Raw genomic sequence first — 23,094 nt, forward strand, 5'->3', positions numbered from 1 at the left:
TAAATATTAATTAAAACTATAACAGCATCTTAATGACAATAAAAATACTGGTAATTTAATCAAATAACACTGGTATTTTAAATATTAAGTGCCATATTAAAAAGAGCTCATTTACATAATACAAAAATATATTTTAAATTTAAATAGTATCTGGAAAATATTAACATTTTTTTATTTAGTATATCTGCAATGTATACGTTTGTGTACTTTTTTCTACCCACATTTAAAGCTGTATAAACCTTTAACACGAAAAACTGATTTTGCTAATGCTAAAAACAAAGGATGTTAATAGAAAAATAACAGATTAATCTCATGATTTCCGACCAGAATAAAAAATAAAAAAGTAATAATATTGAATTTGGTAACTGTGATAATTGCTACACAAATGTTAACTCGAAAAGCCCTAAAAAAAACAAGGTATTTTCAATTTTTTTATTGTATTAAAATATTGTACAATATTCTGTTTTCAATTTTCCACGAACAAACAATTATGAGATCCTTGAGTTTATTGACCCAAATAAACAGACTGATCCATTTCAATAAGAATCTAAAATGATAAGAACGAATGCTGAAATTCCTGTGTTTTTCCAAGGTCTTGTTCAATGGCAAAACAGATCACGACTTGTGTCGTCTCTTCACTGAACTCTCCAGCCTAGCGCTGAACAGACCGAGGGAATTATATGTGTCTCCGCTGTAACTGTGTCAAACCCTTTCAGCTTAAGGGGCTTTTTTTCTTGGAAATAAAGAGGTCCAGGTATCAAAAACAGTTAAAGAAAGACACACACAGTCATATTAAAGAGACCATTGGAAATAATGAGATCAGACATTTATAGCATTGTATTTTCTTTTTTGTTCTAGAGACACTAAAGTTATCCTTTACTACTCTTTAAGCATGACCATTTTCTTATAACAAAAACTACAAAAAATGACAACACAACAAACATAAATACAAAAATAAAAATACAAATTATTAAAACTTTTAAATGAATTCAAATTAAAATGATAAAAAATATACAAATAAACTTGATTCAAAATATTAATTAAAACTATAACAGCATCTTAATGACAATAAAAATACTGGTAATTTAATAAAATAACACTGGTATTTTAAATATTAAGTGCCATATTAAAAAGAGCTAATTTACATAATACAAAAATATATTTTAAATTTAAATAGTATCTGGAAAATATTAACATTTTTTTATTTAGTATATCTGCAATGTATACGTTTGTGTACTTTTTTCTACCCACATTTAAAGCTGTATAAACCTTTAACACGAAAAACTGATTTTGCTAATGCTAAAAACAAAGGATGTTAATAGAAAAATAACAGATTAATCTCATGATTTCCGACCAGAATAAAAAATAAAAAAGTAATAATATTGAATTTGGTAACTGTGATAATTGCTACACAAATGTTAACTCGAAAAGCCCTAAAAAAAACAAGGTATTTTCAATTTTTTTATTGTATTAAAATATTGTACAATATTCTGTTTTCAATTTTCCACGAACAAACAATTATGAGATCCTTGAGTTTATTGACCCAAATAAACAGACTGATCCATTTCAATAAGAATCTAAAATGATAAGAACGAATGCTGAAATTCCTGTGTTTTTCCAAGGTCTTGTTCAATGGCAAAACAGATCACGACTTGTGTCGTCTCTTCACTGAACTCTCCAGCCTAGCGCTGAACAGACCGAGGGAATTATATGTGTCTCCGCTGTAACTGTGTCAAACCCTTTCAGCTTAAGGGGCTTTTTTTCTTGGAAATAAAGAGGTCCAGGTATCAAAAACAGTTAAAGAAAGACACACACAGTCATATTAAAGAGACCATTGGAAATAATGAGATCAGACATTTATAGCATTGTATTTTCTTTTTTGTTCTAGAGACACTAAAGTTATCCTTTACTACTCTTTAAGCATGACCATTTTCTTATACTTATGTCTATACAATGATTTGTTTGCCTCAGAAATAGTGTGAAAAGTCAAATGTCACCTAAATAAAGCAAAACAAGTCATTTACCCACCCTCAAGTTGTTTCAAGTCGTTGTCAAGTTTCTTTCTTCTACAGAACAAAAAAAAAAAGATATTTTGAAGAATGTTGGTAACCAAACAGTTGACGGCACCCATTGACTTCCATAGTAATGTTTCTCCTACTATGGAGGTCAATGGCTACCAGCAACTGTTTTGAACATAAAATATCTTTGTTTGTGTTCAACAGAAGAAAGAACCTCATACAGGCTTGGAACAAGTTGAGAATGAGTAAATGATGGCAGAATGTCAGCATGATATCAAGTCTTAATCCTGTGATGCTGGATTGCTGTATATATATAAACAAAGCAGGCACATTTATAATATATTTACTTTATTCCATATGTGCGCATTAACCTCGCAGTATTTCCAGATGGGACTCGCTTTGACCTCACAACATGCTTTAATTTACCCTTAGAGTGAGTTGATAAGTCACGTCAGGTAAAGAGTCCTGCACATGCAGGTTATTGAGGACCTGTGTCACCAGATGAGCCAATGCAGAAACAAATCTGCATTTAATAAGCGTTTTTGCCGGATAGCACTCGTGAGGTACTAATGAGATCTGGCATACAGCCTAGACACTGAGGTACCATGTTTGCAGGGGTGAAACTCAATATCCTGAATGAAACAGATGCCACAGAAAGGCAGCGGTGGGACGTAAGATCTATCGGGGAGATGGTAACTGCAGCCTCAGTGTTACTTGTGTGATATGTAGGGTGAGGGACTGGAACCGACCCATAATAACTATAAAACTGTGATGCATAACTAAACCGCAGCATTTGTTCTACGGACTTGAATGAGACCTCAAACTGAGAGGCATGAGGAGAGCTTTGCTTTTACTTTTCTAAAGTGATTAGACTTACCCTTTAAAAATAGGCAAAGCATGGGCCAAGCAAACATTTAGCAATGCCTTCAACTCCAACACCCTTGAAACTAGCGGTGGGTGATGTGACGTATCATGGTGGTATAATTGTGTCAATCAGCTGAATGATCGGCTAATATGGAGATATGTTTAGGTCCCTGAAACTAATCCCACACTCTCAAAGAAAAAAAAAAAACTAGGACTATACCCTTTCAAAAGGTACTAATATGTACACTTTAGGTGCTAATGTGACCCTGGAGCACAAAACCAGACATAAGTAGCAGGGGCAAATTTGTAGCAATAGCCAAAAATACATTGTATGGGTCAAAATTATAGATTTTTCTTTTATGCCAAAAATCATTAGGATATTAAAGGGGTCATATGATGCTGCTAAAAAGAACATTATTTTGTGTATTTGGTGTAATGAAATATGTTTATGCAGTTTAAAGTTAAAAAACACATTATTTTCCACATACTGTACATTATTGTTTCTCCTCGCCTTTCTGAAACGCGTCGATTTTTACAAAGCTCATCGGTCTGAAAAGCGAGGTGTGCTGTGATTGGCCAAGCGTGTGACGGAAATGTTACGCACCTTACCATACTGTGATGCTGTGTTCCGGCGCGATGAGACAAAAACATTAAAACCCATTATAAACGAGGCATTTGTTGCATCCAGTGGGGACATAATTACGGATTATAATGATTTATATTGTCTTTTTACGCGTTGCGTTGCATCGCGCCGCGTAAACATAAAACCATGTCTGCATTTGTGATCAGAGAAATGACAAACAACAAGTGCTACTCTACACTGCTCAAAACTGATCTTCTTTATGCACCAAGAGCTTGTAACACTCCAAAGAGAAAGGAAAATTTTAAATAGCATCATATGACCCCTTTAAGTAAAGATCATGGTCCATGAAGATATTTGTAAACTTCCTACCATAAATATATAAAAAATGTATTATCATTAGTCATATGCTTTGCTAAGGACTTCATTTGGACAACTTTAAAGGCGATTTTCTCAATTTTTTTTTTTTTTTTTTTTTTTGCACCCTGAGATTCCAGATTTTCAAATAGTTGTGTCTCGGCCAAATATTGTCCTATCCTAACAAACCAGACATCAATGGAAAGCTTATGTATTCAGCTTTCAGATGATGACTAAATCTCAATTTCAAAAAAGTGACACTTATGACTGGTTTTGTGGTCCAGGGTCACATAAACTTTTAAACTAATAATATAGGGTTAAATAAGGTACAAAGATGTACCTATTACCGTTTTAACTTATAATAAAAACATGTATTTCTCCAATGAAGAAACGGTAGTAACACCAATGACAAATTCTCAAGGAAAAAATTATATTAAAGGGGCAAACATTATTATTATTATTATTATTAATTACATATTTTGCTTGCTTATAAGAATGTGCATTGAACAATGCTTGTTCTGTAAAAAGAACAAAATAAATAAATACAATATGTTAGTAAAGTCATCTGTGATGTATGAGATAAAGGACATTTTTCAAAACAAATAAAAATAAAAGTAATAATAATAAAACAAAATGAAAGCAAAAGCAAAACAAAGCAAAAGCAAAGCAAAAACAAAAGTAAAAACAAAGCAAAGCAAAGCAAAAAACAAAACAAAACACAAAGCAAAGCAAAAGAAAGCACAAAGCAGAGCAAAACAAAACAAAACAACATCACCATTACTGTTATTAAATTATTAGGTTATAAAACGATGCCTTTCATATGGCGTTTCTGTTGACTGAAATGAAGAGACATGACTGTTACTACTGTATATTTTGAGAATGACCCGTTTGCACAGCTATTAGTGACTTTACTCGATTTACATGCGAGGGCAATATATACAGTAATGCCAAAACCTTATAGTCTATACTATCTGTTGTATAACAGGTTTTTTGTTTGATTGTTTGTTTTGTTAAGCTCCAATTATGCCAGACTTATTTGCTTGTTTCAAATAATCCTATCTTCTGGTTTGTCAATCAATCAATCAAAAAAAATAATTCAGTGAAGAATTTACACTTAGGCATTAACACATGGTTATTTAAAAAGTTGACCTTTTTATATTGTGAATAAATAAAATGACACATTTTTTTTTATAAATAAATAAGTAAATAAAATTGCTCAAAATGCACTTGAGATAATGCAGAAATCTAGTTTCTTTACATCGTCCTCTGCAGCTATTCCTTGACATTCACCATGTATAATAAATCTATTTTAGCAACTTCATAGTACTGCGAGCAGCCAACAGGCCAAACACTCAGCACCTCAACGCAAATATGGGAACGATTAGGAGTTCTTTGAAACTGACGAGGTAATTAAAACAAGATAGACCCTGGTTCATCGTAAATCATGCCTTTCATCACACATCTTCACAAACTCCCCCTTGCTTCTTTTCTAGTGCTCTTCTACAAAGTGCACACAAGATAGAGGTGAGAGCGCTGAAGTGTAACCAACCTTTAAACTATCAGTCCGTGCGGAGGCTAGAAAAATTGTTAGGAAACAAGGCGTCGCCCGTCAAACTGGTAGATATGAAAGCTAGAGGACGAATGTTTCTTCACATTAGTGGAGGTCCATGTGGCGGCCCATTAGTGCCTTAAAGGAATAGTTCACCCAAAAATGAAAATGTGATGTTTATCTGCTTACCCCCAGGGCATCCAAGATGTAGGTGACTTTGTTTCTTCAGTAGAACACAAACAAAGATTTTTAACACAAACCGTTGCAGTCTGTCCGTCTTATAATGGAAGTGAATGGGAATCACGGCTTTGAGAGTCAAAAATACATACACAAACAAAACCAAATTAAAGCCTGCGGCTCGTGACGATACATTGATGTGTAAAGACACGAAACGAACGGTCAGTGCAAGAAACTGAACAGTATATATATAGTTTTTTACCTCTGATTCACGCAATGCCTGAACTGTTCGAACTGTCCTGAGCGGCGGCGTGTCCTCCTGAGCGCGTTCTCAACAGCAGGAGCGTGAGGCATCTTCTTCTTCTTCTTGCTTTACGGGGGATCGCAGACTTATAAGTGCATTACCACCACCTATCTCTCAAGTGGACCATTGACACTCCTAATTGAGATTGTAGATAGAGTGTCAATGGTCCATTTGAGAGATAGGTGGCGGTGATGCACTTATAAGTCTTAGACGCGCTCAGGACAGTTCAGACATTGCAGTGCATCAGAGGTAAAAAACGATATAAATACTGTTCAGTTTCTTGCACAGACCGTTCGTTTCGTGTCTTTACACATCAATGTATCGTCACGAGCCACAGGGTTTAATTTGGTTTTGTTTGTGTATGTTTTTTTTTACTCTCAAAGCCGTGATTCCCATTCACTTCCATTATAAGACTGACAGACTGCAACGGTTTGAGTTAAAAATCTTCGTTTGTGTTCTACTGAAGAAACAAAGTCACCTACATCTTGGATGCCCTGGGGGTAAGCAGATTAACATCAAATTTTCATTTTTGGGTGAACTATCCCTTTAAGGACTTTCTGAGAAAAGACTTCTGTTCTTAGTGTCCCATTGCGGACGAAACTACACCCTAGCCATTCGGGACATTCCACTGCTCACCCCTCGTCGATAAAAGTGAGAAGGACATTGCACATCACACTGTGAACACCTGCTGTTCAGAGCCGCCAATGAACACAGAAGCGTCTTCAGTCTTCCCGTTTCATACGTGCAATACGAAGCGATATGAGCGTCTGCTGGGAAAACAGGGTTCGATGTTTATCCCGGGAGAGCTGTCGGAACATGAAAGGCCGTAGCTCGTTAAACTTAAGTGAAAATAAATGAATTGTTGTGAATGACAGCAGAAGAGGCATTTATATGCCGTCTTTGGTCTTAACCAACAAGTAAACTGTTGTAACCAACTGATTTTTGTTCTTTAATATCATGACCACAAGACTGGAGATGTTCAGTTTATTCCTGTATGGTCACATTTGATTGGTTAATGTTGTGGTAGTTTTATTGCTCTGACTGTGCTGTATAGATGCCACATGTCAGTCTGATTAAAAATAAATAAATAAAATAGCCAAACTTCCTTTGAAGAACTACACTACCCATAATCTTGACGAGAGGATCCACCAATCAGAGCCACTGGAATGGAAAGGCCACTTGTGAAACCATGTGAAAGCGCTGAATAAAGGGCATTATTGTTAAAGTGGGGGTAACTGTTGAGCTCAGGTCTTTTTTTTGTGTTACTATAAATTACTACAGTAATAGGTTAAGATAAGCAGAACTGAAAAACTGACTATTAGAAATGCCAACCAACCTGATTTGATGAGAATTCACAAGTATTTTACGAGAGCATTCGTAGAAATAAGTACAATCCGACTCTTATGAAAGTGGTTTGTTTGAAAAACTTCATCGTGAAGGTCCACCCATAAACTTAACCCTGAGTTTAAGGTCCAACCCTAAACTTAATCGTACAAAAACATACACATGACTGTAGCGTCTGCGTAGGATCATGCTGGAGTGTTGGACTGTTTATGGCTTAAAAGACCCTTTTAGCCTTTTGACATTTGCATATAAATTACAGTTCTGGTCAGAGATGTTACTTGTATAGGGGTTGTAAATTGCCAAATGGTTCTTCGCCGTCAAAAAGATTAGAACCAGCCCCCACGAGAATCCTGGAATCTTCTGATCAAAAACATTCCACAGAGAGCTGTGAATGGCCAAACGAACACGCACACACCCAAACTAACACACACACACACATACAGACATTTCTTTATTTTAGACTATAATTAATCAGTTATAATTGTATCTGGTATATGCATGTGGTGTGTACATTCCCTTGTTAGATTAGATGAGTTACCACTCGTTATTTGTATTAGTTAAAGCCATAAAACACTTATATTCAGGTGTATGTGTGTATCTTTGGTTTAATCTATTCCAGATTATTGTTTCTTGGTATCAATATTACCTGTTTTTCATTCCTCGGACAATGACGTACAGTATGTGATTGTGAAACGCATCATATGACTCGCACGATATTTTGGGTTAAAACTACGGATGTTCCAGACCGGCCATAAAGCATGCAAATGAGCCATAAAACAAGAGACAAAGACGATTCTCCCGCTCAAAATCCATGTCTCTCATTGGTCAGAACACACAGAATAGGAACTCTCAAAAACGATTAGCCCAAAATAACTTAGGCTCAGAAAACTTCTTCTTCGTTTGAGACAACACCTTTCAGGACTCTCAAGACCTTCCTCTTGAGTTTTATTTTCCGGCAGTTTTTACTTTCAAGTAACGTTAGTCGCTGTGGACTTCTTCTTCAGAAGAACCAGAAGTAAAAACTTCCAGCTGACTCCTCACGAACTCATCAAAAGACCTCCGTTATCTACCGCATCCGGACTCTTTTTCAGCAATCGAAAACCAATGCAAGTAACCGCTTAAAATTATTCAGATGCGTGTTTAAATCTCAGTCCCTTTTAAGGTGATTATTGGATTCTTTGATGATTTTTCAGAGGTTGTGGTTAAGTGATGTGAAATACTGCCATTCTTTTCCTATTCTCTATCTTTTCCTTACTTTGTTTCATTCCGTGTATATATATGTTTTAGTTAGTTATATGTTAGATATAGTTTCATTTTATTAAATCCCTTATATTCACAACGAATTGTCTCTGTTTACTGTTCACAGTTCCAAGTCAATGAATGTTTGAACCCTTGCTACATTTGGCTAAGAATTACTGCTAGCACTGCACAAAGAAGGACAGTTTATTGTTCCGTGGCCAGAAAATAAATATTCCTTGAATTGATAAATGATTATATTGTCTGCTCGGTGGACGGACAGATCAAATAATTGTAATATTGATTCTGCTACAGTTAATTCGAAGATATAATCTAAATATTTATTATGAATCATAACCAGTTATAATTCGTCATAAATATTCCCCTTTTTAGAGCTAATAAATAATAATAAACGTTACACAAAAATATGAAAAGGAAACAGTGTATTAAAAAATGTGCTGCTCCTTTACAAGATAAATGTCTCTTGTGTTCCATGGTAGGACTAAATAATTGATGCAGGAATTTTCATATTTTGGAAAAAAATACGCGTTTTATTTGATTAATTTACTTGAAGTTTGCTGTGAAGTTATTCAGTCACCTCTATACGCGGACAAGCACATGTGTATCAACACACATGATGAAGTTACACTGCTCTCGGTCCAAGCAGCCACCATTCACAAGTTAATCATGCCACGGTTGTCTCTCCTGTCACTCGCAGGCACTTTAATCAAATTATGACCTTGTAAAGCATGCACTTGTCATTTGGGACTCTATCTTTTCCTTACTTTGTTTCATTCTGTGTATATATGTTTTAGTTAGTTATATGTTAGATATAGTTTCATTTTATTAAATCCCTTATATTCACAACGAATTGTCTCTGTTTACTGTTCACAGTTCCAAGTCAATGAATGTTTGAACCCTTGCTACATTTGGCTAAGAATTACTGCTAGCACTGCACAAAGAAGGACAGTTTATTGTTCCGTGGCCAGAAAATAAATATTCCTTGAATTGATAAATGATTATATTGTCTGCTCGGTGGACGGACAGATCAAATAATTGTAATATTGATTCTGCTACAGTTAATTCGAAGATATAATCTAAATATTTATTATGAATCATAACCATTTATGATTCGTCATAAATATTCCCCTTTTTAGAGCTAATAAATAATAATAAACGTTACATGACACTGTACGACTGACAAATTCACCAAATTATAAATTATTTACAAACTGTCATGAAATTGTGACATCATGCGAAATCTGACGTATGCCAACATGCTCTCATGACAGCGAGGCTGCAGTTTACAGAGTCGCAATTGCTCAGCTCATGTCTAAAATGTTCGCCCGTTAACTCTATTATTGTGTGAACACTCTGACAGCATAATCTCACATAGAATATGTGATTTTAATCTCATTTCTGAGATCATGTTTTTATTAAACTAAAAATAGAAGACAAAAAATTGGATTACTTGTTCATCTTCATGTACCAGCAGTAATATTTCAAAATAATCCACCTTACTGACAACAAAGAACATGAACATAATATTTCCCTCTGCTTACATAGATTGCTGGCCTCCTCTCCTGACAGTAACACCTACTCTCATATACATTAAAGCTGAGGCACTCAAACGAGCCTAATAATACCAATAATAACCATGCGTGAGTATAAGCAGCTCCATCAAGTATTTACACAAGCAAAAGTAGTTCCTTAGTATTTAACCGTAAGCACTTGGGTAAATAAACAGTAAAATGAACATTGTGAAATAAAGTGAGAGTCTGTTTTGCTCTAAGAGTGGATAAAGAGGCGTCTAGCACAACGGAGACAATCAATTCCAGAGATGCAGTCATCCGACAAAAATTTTATCAAATTATTTAAAAAAAAAAAAACCACCCTCTCCATGAATAATCGTCTAAAACAAACAAAGGTTTGTATGTTTGTATGCACTGGTCAAACGTATGCACCGGTCAAACAAATGTTTGTATGCACTGGTCAGTCCTTTCTAAAACATCATTACTCACAGCTGAGGAGTGCTAACAGATATGACTGGACTAGACTAGACCAGCCACACAGGCATAACCAACCATGTGTTGTCTCATCAGGGCAAATAAATATGACAATACATACGCAATAAGGGCCTGAGAATAAGTGATCAAGAGTTTTAGTCTTTTTTTGGTTGAAATTCAATTCAATTCAATTAAAATGTAATTAAAAATTAAATAAAAAGGAATTAAATTACACTAAATTAACATTCAATCAAATTGAATTAATTAAATAACATTAAATTGAATTAAGTTAAATAAAAAAATTAATAGAATTAAATTAAAAAACATTAGATTACATTAAATTAAATACAAAAATTTATTGAATTCAACTAAATTAAAAATAAAATTGAAATTAATTAATTAAAATAAATTACACTAATATTAAATCAAATGTAATTTAATTAAATTACCTTAAACTGCATTAAATGAAAAATTTTATATAATTAAATTAAATTGCACTTAATTATACTGCATTCAATTCAATAAAATAAAAAAACACATTAAATAAAAAATTCAATTACACTAAATTAACATTAATTGCATTAACTGAAAAATTTAATTGTGTTACATTGCATTAAATTAAATTGTATAAAAGTAAATAAAACGGCATTAAAATACATTACATTACATTCAAATTTTTATCAAATTAAAAGTAAATTATGAAATTAAATTACACATTTTTTTAATATTTCAACCTATTGTCATTGTGGGATATCACAGGCAAAATGAGGACACTTAAAAGCATTAAAACTCTAAGCTTACGATATAATGGGTATAAAGAGTGTTTAGAAATGGTGTTACAGGTACCTGATAAGGGACAATGCTCCCATGGGCTGTTCCCCATCGCCTGGCTTCGATACCAGCGTTGAGGTAGTTGGCAGCGATGTGAGTTAGACAAGCAACCTGTAGACAAATCAAAGGAGAAAAAGTTTGAAATCTTAGGAACTGTCTGTCTACTGTTTTGTGAGTTCAGTGAACTCTTACACGGCTGACACAGCAGTTCATGCGGCCGTGCCGTAAAACCTTCCTCCAACTGGAATCCAACAAAAACTTCAACACTTTTAACATTTACTTTAACAATCATCTTGGTTGCAGCATTTGAATAAAGCTGCTAAAAAAAGGTCCCCGCTTTTTTTTAATGATGCCCAGGTGACATCAGATCAGAAGTCATGCAGAGACAATATTTTGCAATGTACAACCATGTACCGAGAGGACACAGAGAAAGTTAAGAGAGGTGGAATATTTGGTCAGATCAAAGCCTGTCGGTGATGATTTAACAGTCTGGATGTGATTGTTGTGCAGCACCAGAACTCCTTCCTCAGCCCGTACACCTTGAGATGAACCCATTCTTCACTTTCCAGCTGCTTTATTTCCATGACGTCTTACGCTGAGGCTTTTGTTTACCGAAACGTTGGTTTCTGTGTTTAAACGGCTGGAAACAATCTCATTTTTGCCCATTTGCAAGCAAAAACTCATTTATTAGGTCAACACTAAATCATATCAGTGACATTTCTTAACTTTCTTCTTTAGTAAGCTCATTAAATGGTTAGCAACTGGTCCTGAACTGAACCAGAGACAGTATAAACAGAAATAGAGCAAGCAACAATTCACTTGGATCATGTGCACCTCATTAGATAATATCTCTTTTTACATTCAGCGTCAAATGCTTTCTTGAGAAATCAATGTCATTATATTGTGCACTTCACTTCAATATACTTGTTTTTGACGTACTAAGATGAAGCTGAATGTGTGCCACCTCGCACCTCACAAGGTTTTATTCATCACTTCATCTCCTGCTTACACACAAAATACATTTAACTGATTTCAGGCGTCAGACAAGACTTGCTGTTAACTGGTTTTGTGTATTAGACAAAACTCGGCTGACAGTTTTGGATATCAGACAAAACAAAACAAAAACAGATGTTTTCTGACAGGATCTGGTAAAGAAACGCGATTAATATTCCTTGCGTGGAGATTCGATCTCACATTTTTGGTTAGCTGGATATCGGCACAATTCAACATTTTTGGCTTTGGAAAGAAATGTAAAAACAGAGAATTTTTCAATGTATGCAACCAAACATAAGCTTGCATTACTTTACATCATGTCAAGTAGATAAATTAATGCTTACAAGTATTTGCTTAGCATTTTTAAACACGGCTATTTTCAAATAACACAGATTTTTAGCATTTATATACAATTACAGTATGTATTAATTTATTAATATTTTAATAATATTTACATTTGGTATAATTAGCTTATATTTTCAGTTTTCGTATTAATATAAGTAATATAAGTTTTTGTAATTTTGCTATGTGCTTTTGTCATTTTTATTAGCTTTTTTCTCTTTACCTATTTTTTTTTTATTTTAGTTTTAAGTTCTCTAATTTAACTTCAACTTATTATATTTCAGTTAAACCAGAAATGTTTTTTATGTTTAGTCTAATTTGAGTTGAAGAAGCTCAAATTTATGATTCCATTTGTGGTCAAAATTTATAGATGCTCTTTATTTATTTATTTTACATCATTTCAACCAGCATGATTCAGAAATCTCAGGGATTTTTTTTCTATTTAAGCATAGGGCTGCTATACATGTATGCCTTGAAAACAGCTGCCTGAAGGCATTGGAAATAAGGCCATCGAGTGAACTGACTTGCCTTACAGGGAGTGAACTCAAGTTATTTCCCAGCAGACCCACTGCTGCCCTACAAACTCAAGAGGACTCAAAACGTCCACTCAACAGAAACCTAAACCCAGAAAAATGAATAAAGTTGCTTTAATATCAAAGACAGAAAAGGCAAGTAGCATCGTGTTACACTCACAGCACCTCATGTGTAGTATTCACCACATATCTGTAATTTAACTCACGATAAACGTTTACAGGGTAGCAAGAGGTCACTGGATATCACCGTTCTCCAAATCTGCTACACATATGTTCCTCTAGATATTTTCCAATTAAAACACAATAGCATGAACTAAAGCGCATCCCAGGCTTCTCTCCTGAGCTCTGAACTTGTTCTTGGCACAACATCTGAGAAAAACATAAAAACTTTTCAAGCTGTTTCTCTCAAAACAAAAACCAAAGACATGCCCTGCATAACTGTCAATACCTTACACTGCCTCATAAGATGAAAAAGTAGTAAAAACAGCATTTAAAAATTTTTTTCCTATGTAATTTATTGTCAATAAAAATTATTTTTATGAGCTCTAAAGTCTCTGTTTCTCATAACTGTCTTTATGTTGTCAGTTCAATTTTTCTACAAACAGCTGTTCATTCTACGATTTACAGTTCTAGAACTAAACTTATTTAGGGCGGCAAAAACAAAAGGTTTCGCAACTGCAAAAGTACAAAAAAGCATTCCAGAAGAAAAAGTCTAAACATGCACACTTCCCTGCTACAGATTCTGCGATTCTGAAGTGTGCAATCAGTGAATGCTTTGTTATCCCGCTGCAGACGATGAGCGAAGAGATTTGAAAAGCTGAAAAAGGGATGAAGAACCAAAGACAGGCAGATTATTCTGAGTTTAAGCGCTACACGTGGTTATTTATGGAACATATGAGGTCAAAGGTCAATGTTAACATGTCAGACATACTGCGTACTAATGTACTATTCACAATTCAATTTCGATTCACAAGCTTGAGATTCTATTGTTTACAAGATGTTTTATTGATGTCTTTCCGCAGTTGAAACACTGATTGAGTGATTACATGAGACATGATGCATTTCAGTAGGTTGTACTGTTACTTTCAAGACTTTCTGATGTTCATTCATGTTTATTTCATGCTGTAACTAGTAGTAAAGAGAAAGAGATGACTGGTTCACGTGCCCCTTGAACTGAAGAGGCCACAGCGATCTGTCACGCCACATTAAAGAGTGGCAAAATTACATTTATTGTTTGTATTTTGTGATGAAATTGACAGTATTTGAAAGCTGAGACTATTTCATATCTAAAGGAGAGTTTTTGTACTTTTTAGGACTTTTTCCCCACCTTGTTATACTTGTGTTCCTGGTGAAAAATGACCAGCCTGCAAATAATTTGCTTGCAAATCTCTAATTATACTATATTATTACTAAACCGTGGATTCAATCTCTGTGTCAAATGGTTTTCTTTCAATTTGCAGAGGTTTTGTATTTCTTTTTGAAACTGATTGATCAGATGCCTCGTTGACTTCTTTTACTCAAAAACTGAGGTGCTTAAGCTCAGATCAATGTAGCCTATGACCAATCAGTTCCAAAAAGAAACACAAAAACTATGTTAAATAAAAGAAAATAAGTTGGCAAAAAGATTGAACCCAAGATTTGGTGATAACAGAAAAAATGAGAGATTGAGAAGAGATTTTTTAAAAGGACAGTCATTTTTGACTGGGAACACCAAATTAGGGGAAGGATTTTCAGCACAAGAGTTAAGAATCGAGATCGGTTTGACAAAATGAGAATCCGGTAAAATTGAGAAATCATTAGGACACACTTTAGTTTGGGGACCAATTCAACTATTAACTATGACTTTTGCCTCAATAAACTCCTAATTTGCTGCTGATAGTTAGTAAGGTATTTGTTAAGTTTAGGTAAGGGGTGGATTAAAGGTGGGGTAAGTGATTTCTGGTAGCCAATGTTGATATTTCAAATCACCAAAGCAAAGACGCCCCTACCCCAAAAGGGTCTCGCCCCTATTTTGATAGCTCCGCCCCACACATATGTACGCAACCCAGGCAACAATTAGTTCTGTGAAACAAAGCAAAACCAATGTTATACCGTGTCTACACCGGACGCGAGTGGCGCAGCGTGACAAAATACTATAGAACTCATTATAATCAGTGATGCTGTCTACACTGGATGCGGCGCGACACGACAAATCCCCGACAGCAAACTGCTGCCGCATTCTATTTATGACGTATTGATTGCAAAGATATTATTTAAACTGAACTGAGCTGGATGTTGACATCACTGAATTCAATGATGAACTGTCTTTAACTGAAAAATGAGTGTTTACTATTGTCATTTTGCATTATTGACACTATTTTCCTAATTAATGCTGTTCAGTTGCTTTGTCACAATCTGTATTGTTAAAAGCGCTATATAAATAAAGGTGACTTGACTTGACTTGACGTATTGACAAATTTTAAATGATTTTCAACGGTCGCTTTGTCACGTCCAGCTGTTGCGGCGCAGACACTGTTACTCACCTATCGAGAAGAAACAATGCAACCTCCACGTCCGATCGCAGGCCTTCCGCTTCTTGAGTTCTCTCCAGCGCTGGAAAGCTGATCCGATATTTACATGGGTCCTACTTCTTGCCTTATCGTAAGCCTTCTTTTGTTCCGCAGACGTTTTCCTCTTTTGTTTTTACCTGCCATCTCTATCTTTCTCTCGCTCTGCTCGCTAATGTCCGTCCTTTGCACTGAACGCTCTCTCGTCCACATCATGAGTAGACATGCCCCTTACTGCTGATTGGCTACAAGTTTGTTTTGGTACTCGGCCCGACTCAGTTTTCTAAAGCATTTATGAAAAAATACATACCCCACCTTTAAGGGATCTAAAATATGGTCATGCAGAATAAGGCATTGATTTGTGCTTTATAAGTACTAATAAACAGCCAATATGCATGCTAATAAACAACTAGTTAATAATGAGAATGGGTCCCAAAACTGAAGTCTTACCAATCACTACTCAAACCAGCCCTACTCTAGTATGTCCAGAAACATCAACAGTCAAAAAGCATAAAGGAATTTGGACATACAGTACAGACATTATATATTTGAATTGAAGAATAATGATTCCCAAACAACCTGAGGTTTTCCCAGGACACAAAATGCTGCCCATAAATACCCATGTTTGCATCTGGATTAAGGGAAACTGTGTGGTGTGGTTATCTAATGCCCCCGGTGCTTTTGCTATTGCAGAGAACCTATACATTTGCTGAAGGGTTAGATTACTACGACCACAGGATGATCGGTGGGGAATGTTCGGAAAGAGGCGGAACTCACTTATCTCTGCCAGTTTAGGGTCTACCACAGAAACCGTGACCCATCATCCCTTCAGCCCACAGATAAGACACATGCATCCGATAAATTCCTACCAGCCATGTACGAGAGTATCCATGCACAAAATCCAGCACAGTCATCGAGAAGAGCCCGGACGACTTTTCCTGAAATGGGAAGCAATTAAAAACGCATGAGGGGTACAAAGTTCCAAGAGAGAATGTACTCGAACCACAACAGACGATCACAAAGAATCACATTATTGGAACCATTTCTGGAAACCACATCCTTCTTTCAAAGCGGTATCATTCATGGGGCGAGTGCTCCGACTCGTTAGCTCTGCACAAAGGTTTTGCGGTATCATGTCAGAAACAAGAGTCGGACGTGTTGTGGATCTTTTGAATGATCTTTTCAGAAATCTAAAGGGAGAGGATGACCGACTTAAAATGCAGCTTTTTGCAAGGCCAGTGCGGGACAAGAGATTTAACTCAGATGCATGATTCTGAACCCTCTATTCATTTAGGTTTATACAGAGTCCAAAACACAGCTGCCTACGTAGGCAGCACTTTAAGGCAGCATGATTATAAGGCCTTCTAAAAATCCCTTCTTTTGGTCAGAATCTAAAGCTGCATTGCAAGCACTCTTGGTGGCAGAAGACAATTGATGCAATAACGATATGAAGAGATTAAAAATTCAATCTAATTAAAGTAGATTATTTTACGCACTATTATTGTGTTATGTACTGGATCTCCTATGCTTATCATATAGCATCATATTGTAGCTCAGCACTATGCTAATGTTAAACCAATGGATCAAAATAATCCTGTTGGTAAATGACTAAAATTAATTTGGCTCTGAAAAGCATATTTTCCATTGAAAGCTATTCAAAGGTATCTGTGTATTCTGATAAAATATTTTTGTTTCTAACAACATAACTGAAAAAGTTTGGATTCAGCAAGTTTTTTTTTTTATTACTGTTAATATTACTGTTTTTAATATTACTGTTTTCAACATTGATAATAATAAGAAATGTTTCTTGGGCAGCAAATCAGCATATTATCATGATTTCTGAAGGACTGGAGTAATGATGCTGAAAATTCATCTTTGATCACAGCAATCAATTACATTTTACAGTATATTCATATAGAAAACAATTAATTATCATTGTAATTAAAATGATAATAAAATAATGAACGTTTTTATAAAAGTATTTCACAATTTGATTGTTTTACTGTATTTTTGTTTAAATAAATGCTGCCTTGGTGAGCATAAGAGACTTCATTCCAAAAAAATAAAATAAAAAATTAAGAAATCTCACTAACCCCAAACTTTTACTGTGAATTGAAAACATGTTACATAGTAAAAATTGTTATTGTGCTTTAAAAGGGATAGTTCACCAAAACATGAAAACACTCATAATTTACACACCCTCAAGTTGTTCCAAACCTGTATATTTGACGGTAGCCATTGACTTACAATGCAAGTCAAGTTGGTGGTAACCAACATTCTTCAAAATATCTTCTTTTGTGCTCAAAAGATGACAGAAATTCATGCAGGTTTGAAACAACTCGAGGGTGAGTAAATGATCAGAGAATTTTAATTTTTGAGTGAACTATGTCTTCAAAGGTTCAGCTGCCTTTGACGTCATGGCTCAGGATAGCTGATAGTCAAGCGCTTGGTATTTTCCTGCATTTCGAGAGGGATCAGTCACATGGCAATTAAAGCTCAGCATGAGCAAAGACGGCACATTTCCGACATGCTTCCGGCAGGTCCTGCATCACCCGAGCAAGAACATTTATGAAGAATGCTACCAGATAGACCTTCCTGCAACAAATGAAGCGTGACGCATTTTGTTTCATTACAATCACATTAAGATCAGGTCTAAAATTTGTGAATGTTTACTAATTTGCCTTAAAACTCCTCAGCTGCATCTCAAATAATGTGCAAAATAATAGCTCCTCAATCCCTCTGCATTCTCAATGATCCAACACCGTTTCAAATGTCAAATTTCTGCAAAACTCGAAGTGGTTCAGTTCAAATAAACAGTGGAAGATGCAGACCAAATCTGCTTTGTGAATTTTGGACTCTTATAATGCATTTCTGATTCAGTAATCTTCAACCGTTTATTATGAGTTTTCCTCCTTTATTCTGTGTCAAAACACAATGAGAAGCTGAGTGGAGGAAACACTTTTGTCATTCAGCATCAAATGAAAAACATGTTTGTTGCATGCAAATATTTATCTATCACGACTTTAGTCAATCTAGAATTTCAGCTCGGAAACCAGCTGCAGCTGAAGAGGGTATGTGAGGTTTCAGGTAGTTACTATGGTGAAAAACTCAACAAAAAATCATGATAAGTGATACTGCAGATGCAAAAGACATTTGAAAGAAAACTGCTATACTGTACATCTCCGTCCCAGTCTTTAAGCTTTCAGTAAACACACTGGCAATTGAGAAACAAGGAGGGAATATAAAACATTCACCAAGTGAACCAAATGTCATCCGTCAGTTTTCTCCTGGCACACAGTGAAGTCTGTTCAACATCAACAGACAGCAACACGCTCTTGAACAAGTAAACTTAGCGTCTCACACTCCATTGATTCTCATGATGCTACACTCACAGTGTCTCAACCGGCTGCTTACAGCGCTGACGTCTTCTGAGCGAGCGAGAGCTGATATTTAGATCCTCTGTAGTCTCGCATTTCCAGGCAGCACGGGCGATCGGCAGGTGAGACGCGGTACGAGCGGCGTGACATTTTTTGAAGTCACTCATTCAAAAAGCAAAAGAAAATGGCAGGCGCAAATTATTCAAAATCACATTTGTAAATGGTGTGCTATTTTCTCCACAAGGACTGGTATTCAACTGTCTCAAAACCTGATTTGTTCATGAAATACACAGTGGCATGGCAGGAAAGTCTACTGCTACTTACAATACATAATACAATACATAATACTTGTGATTTAGCATTTACCCTTTAGCATGCCTACCACACTATTACTTACGACAGGAACAAATTGAGTTGAGTCACCACTTATATAAAGAAGAAAAGTCATCCAAAAAGTACATGTGACTTAAAGTTCAATATTAAAGTGACCACATGAATTAGAAACTTCACTTGAGCTTTACTTAAAACCCGTAAAATGATATCATTTACAGTAAAACAATATGCAAGGTGAAAATTTAAGGCATACACTACGAACATTAACAAATATATATTCTTTTCATTCAAAGTAAGAGAAAAACCACACAAAGTCAAAACTATCAAGCCATCATAGTAAATTAAATAGCACATGCTGAAGTCTAGTAGCTAGGGACAACAATTGGTTTATACGCTTATACAGTTACGGAGAGCTGATTTATTTATACTGTAAAGTAAAACGTTCATGTTTTCTCTAGAGTCTGGAATGGGTCAGATTAAACTCACTTCCAGGGAACTGTATTCTTTCAAGCCAAAGAAACAAAACAGAGCAGTCAGGTTGGATTTAAAAAGCTTGTTTCATGTTTTATGCGAGAGACAACCGTAACAACGGTCTTGAAATCTGAACAAGGCATACTTCTCAGAGCTGAATATTTCATCATGCAGATATTCTACGAAATATTGAATACATCAAATGTAGCCGGTGTTATTGAACTGTCAGTTTAAGAACATGAAAGTGAAATGATGTTCTGTATCAACAATTGATTTATAATCTCGGGTGTCAGAAAAGGATTGAATCACATAAAAGATGCTTTCAATCTGTTCTGCATCCATATGCAAAGCATTTCTGCCTCTCTAAATGTTTTCTGAATGAGAAATTATATAGTTTATTGAATTTATGGGAAACCTTACATTATACTTTTGAATCAATGCTGCCAAATTAATTAACGGAAGTGAAATCTTGATTTGATTTGAGTTTCTTTATTCTATAATAAAGACACTGTGGAGTGATCAGTTGCCTGGAACAACAATCTGTTATACAGTTTGTGTCATATATACTGTATATATACAGTGGGTACGGAAAGTATTCAGACCCCCTTAAATTTTTCACTCTTTGTTATATAAACAACATAAAGCCCCGACTGGTGGAGGGCTGCAGTGATGGTTGACTTTCTACAACTTTCTCCCATCTCCCGACTGCATCTCTGGCGCTCAGCCACAGTGATCTTTGGGTTCTTCTTTACCTCTCTCACCAAGGCTCTTCTCCCCCGATAGCTCAGTTTGGCCGGACGGCCAGCTCTAGGAAGGGTTCTGGTCGTCCCAAACGTCTTCCATTTAAGGATTATGGAGGCCACTATGCTCTTAGGAACCTTAAGTGCAGCAGAATTTTTTTTGTAACCTTGGCCAGATCTGTGCCTTGCCACAAGTCTGTCTCTGAGCTCTTCCGGCAGTTCCTTTGACCTCATGATCCTCATTTGCTCTGACATGCACTGGGAGCTGTAAGGTCTTATATAGACAGGTGCGTGGCTTTCCTAATCAAGTCCAGTCAGTATAATCAAACACAGCTGGACTCAAATGAAGGTGTAGAACCATCTCAAGGATGATCAGAAGAAATGGACAGCACCTGAGTTAAATATATGAGTGTCACAGCAAAGGGTCTGAATACTTAGGACCATGTGATATTTCAGTTTTTCTTTTTTAATAAATCTGCAAAAATGTCAACAATTCTGTGTTTTTCTGTCAATATGGGGTGCTCTGTGTACATTAATGAGGAAAAAAATTAACTTAAATGATTTTAGCAAATGGCTGCAATATAACAAAGGGTGAAAAATGTAAGGGGGTCTGAATACTTTCCGTACCCACTGTATATGATTATTTTGTTTATTATTTTATTAAAATACAAATTAAATAAATGCAATAATACTATTATCACACTGGGAGCAGATTTGGAGAAATGTAGCATTACATCACTTGCTCACTAATGGATCCTCTGCAGTGAATGGGTGCCGTCAGAATGAGACTCCAAATATAGTGTTTTTATGAACTCTGGACTCTTGTTTTAGCCGAAAACAATGGTTTAAAGTTAAAAACATCTTGACGAATTTGTTTCTTAGAAACATGCAGCTTTTGGCTTCACAAGACATTGACTGATGGACTGGAGTGGTGTGGATTGCTGTGATGTTTTTATCAGCTGTTTGGACTCTCATTCTGACGGCACCCATTCACTGCAGAGGATCCATTGGTGAGCAAGTGATGTAATGCTACATTTCTCCAAATCTGTACAAATATAGTAAATGTTGTATTACCTGTGAAGACAGAAGATTGCAGTCTATATGAAGGCCTCGTCCTGTTTTCTGTCGCAGAAGCAAAGCAGCCATGACGGCTCCAAGAGTGTATAAAACAGTGGCAAGATCTGTCATTACAACACCTGGTCCACGTTTAGCACATCAGATCATCGGCCTCACCTCAGGACCAGTGATGTGCATCATACCAGACACCGCAGACGCAATGGAGTCATATCCAGGCTTGTGTGACTCTGTGCCCATCTGTCCATATCCTGAACAAATTAACAGACGTGGTTACTGATTATGTGTGTGGATGATTATCAGATGAAAATGTGCTTACAGCTCACAGTTTCGTGTAATACGAGCATGTCAGAGCTACAATCTCCAGCATATTCTGCTTTGCCAGTATGGCTTGATTTGGGCCTGTGTGCGGCTCTTAGAAATCCTCACAGCTGAGCACACACGTCTGGAGAGAATGTGGGCAAAGACCCGATTACATTTCTATTATCATCAGAGCAATCAGATTAATTTGATTCTAGGAACTCCTCCGTGGTTCTAAGACTTTGACTCACTGGAGGTAAACATCTATGGATGTGTTTATTTCCTTGGCAGAGGTATGGGCAGCTTAAGGAAAATCTGTCATGCCCTAGTATGAAAACAGCAATCTACTAGCCAGAGTTTGTGCAAGTATATTTCACAAAGCAGTATCACTCCATAACATTTTTCCCTCTCTCTTTGCTTTAATTATTTGTGTTTGCTAAGGCAACCATCATTATTATTACTGCTCATACTCAGATTTAAGTATTATATATATATATATATATATATATATATATATATATATTGTGACGAGCGTCCCGAACTCACATCAGCGTTGCCCTGGAAACGGTGGCCCAATACTTCCATGACTGGATCTATCAACCCCCGCTTGCCCGCCCGTGCCCAGGCTGCCGAGTTGTCTCGTCTGGCGCAACACTGGCTGTTGGACGGGGGTCCTACGGCCGCCCACGTAGCGGAACGCGTGGTGATCGATCGACTCCTCAGAGCTCTACCACAAACCCACCGCCAAGCCGTGGGGATGCGGAACCCCGCTACAACCCTGGAGCTCGTGGAGGCAATGGAGCTGGCGGAGTTGCCTCCATTGCCTTTTCCCTGGAGGGTGGCCCAGGAGCAACGCACGCCGGAGGGGATCTCCCGGGTGCCGGCCCGCTGCGTGACGATCTCCGCCGCCCCGGGGGCCTGGCCGGTTGAAGTCGGGGTGGTAAAGGACCTCCCCGTTCCCGTCCTCCTGGGAAGAGACTGGCCAGGTTTTGACCGCCTATTGACCACCGCAGCGCAGACTGCCAGCCCGCAGGGGAGCCGCCGAACCCGGCGTCCGGCGAAAGGGCCTCGTCGGCGCCCCGTCCTCTTGGCCTCGGACACCGCACCGGAACGTTAACC

At 36.5% G+C, this 23,094-nt stretch overlaps 1 pseudogene; it reads right to left on the reverse strand.

Annotated features, from left to right (window-relative positions):
* LOC107600165 (succinate--hydroxymethylglutarate CoA-transferase-like) overlaps window positions 1–23,094 on the reverse strand; it is a 120,149-nt pseudogene that overhangs the window by 84,426 nt on the left and 12,629 nt on the right.

Source organism: Sinocyclocheilus grahami, unplaced genomic scaffold (assembly GCF_001515645.1).
Source record: "Sinocyclocheilus grahami isolate Dianchi unplaced genomic scaffold, SAMN03320097.WGS_v1.1 scaffold279.1, whole genome shotgun sequence".
NCBI lineage: Eukaryota > Metazoa > Chordata > Actinopteri > Cypriniformes > Cyprinidae > Sinocyclocheilus > Sinocyclocheilus grahami.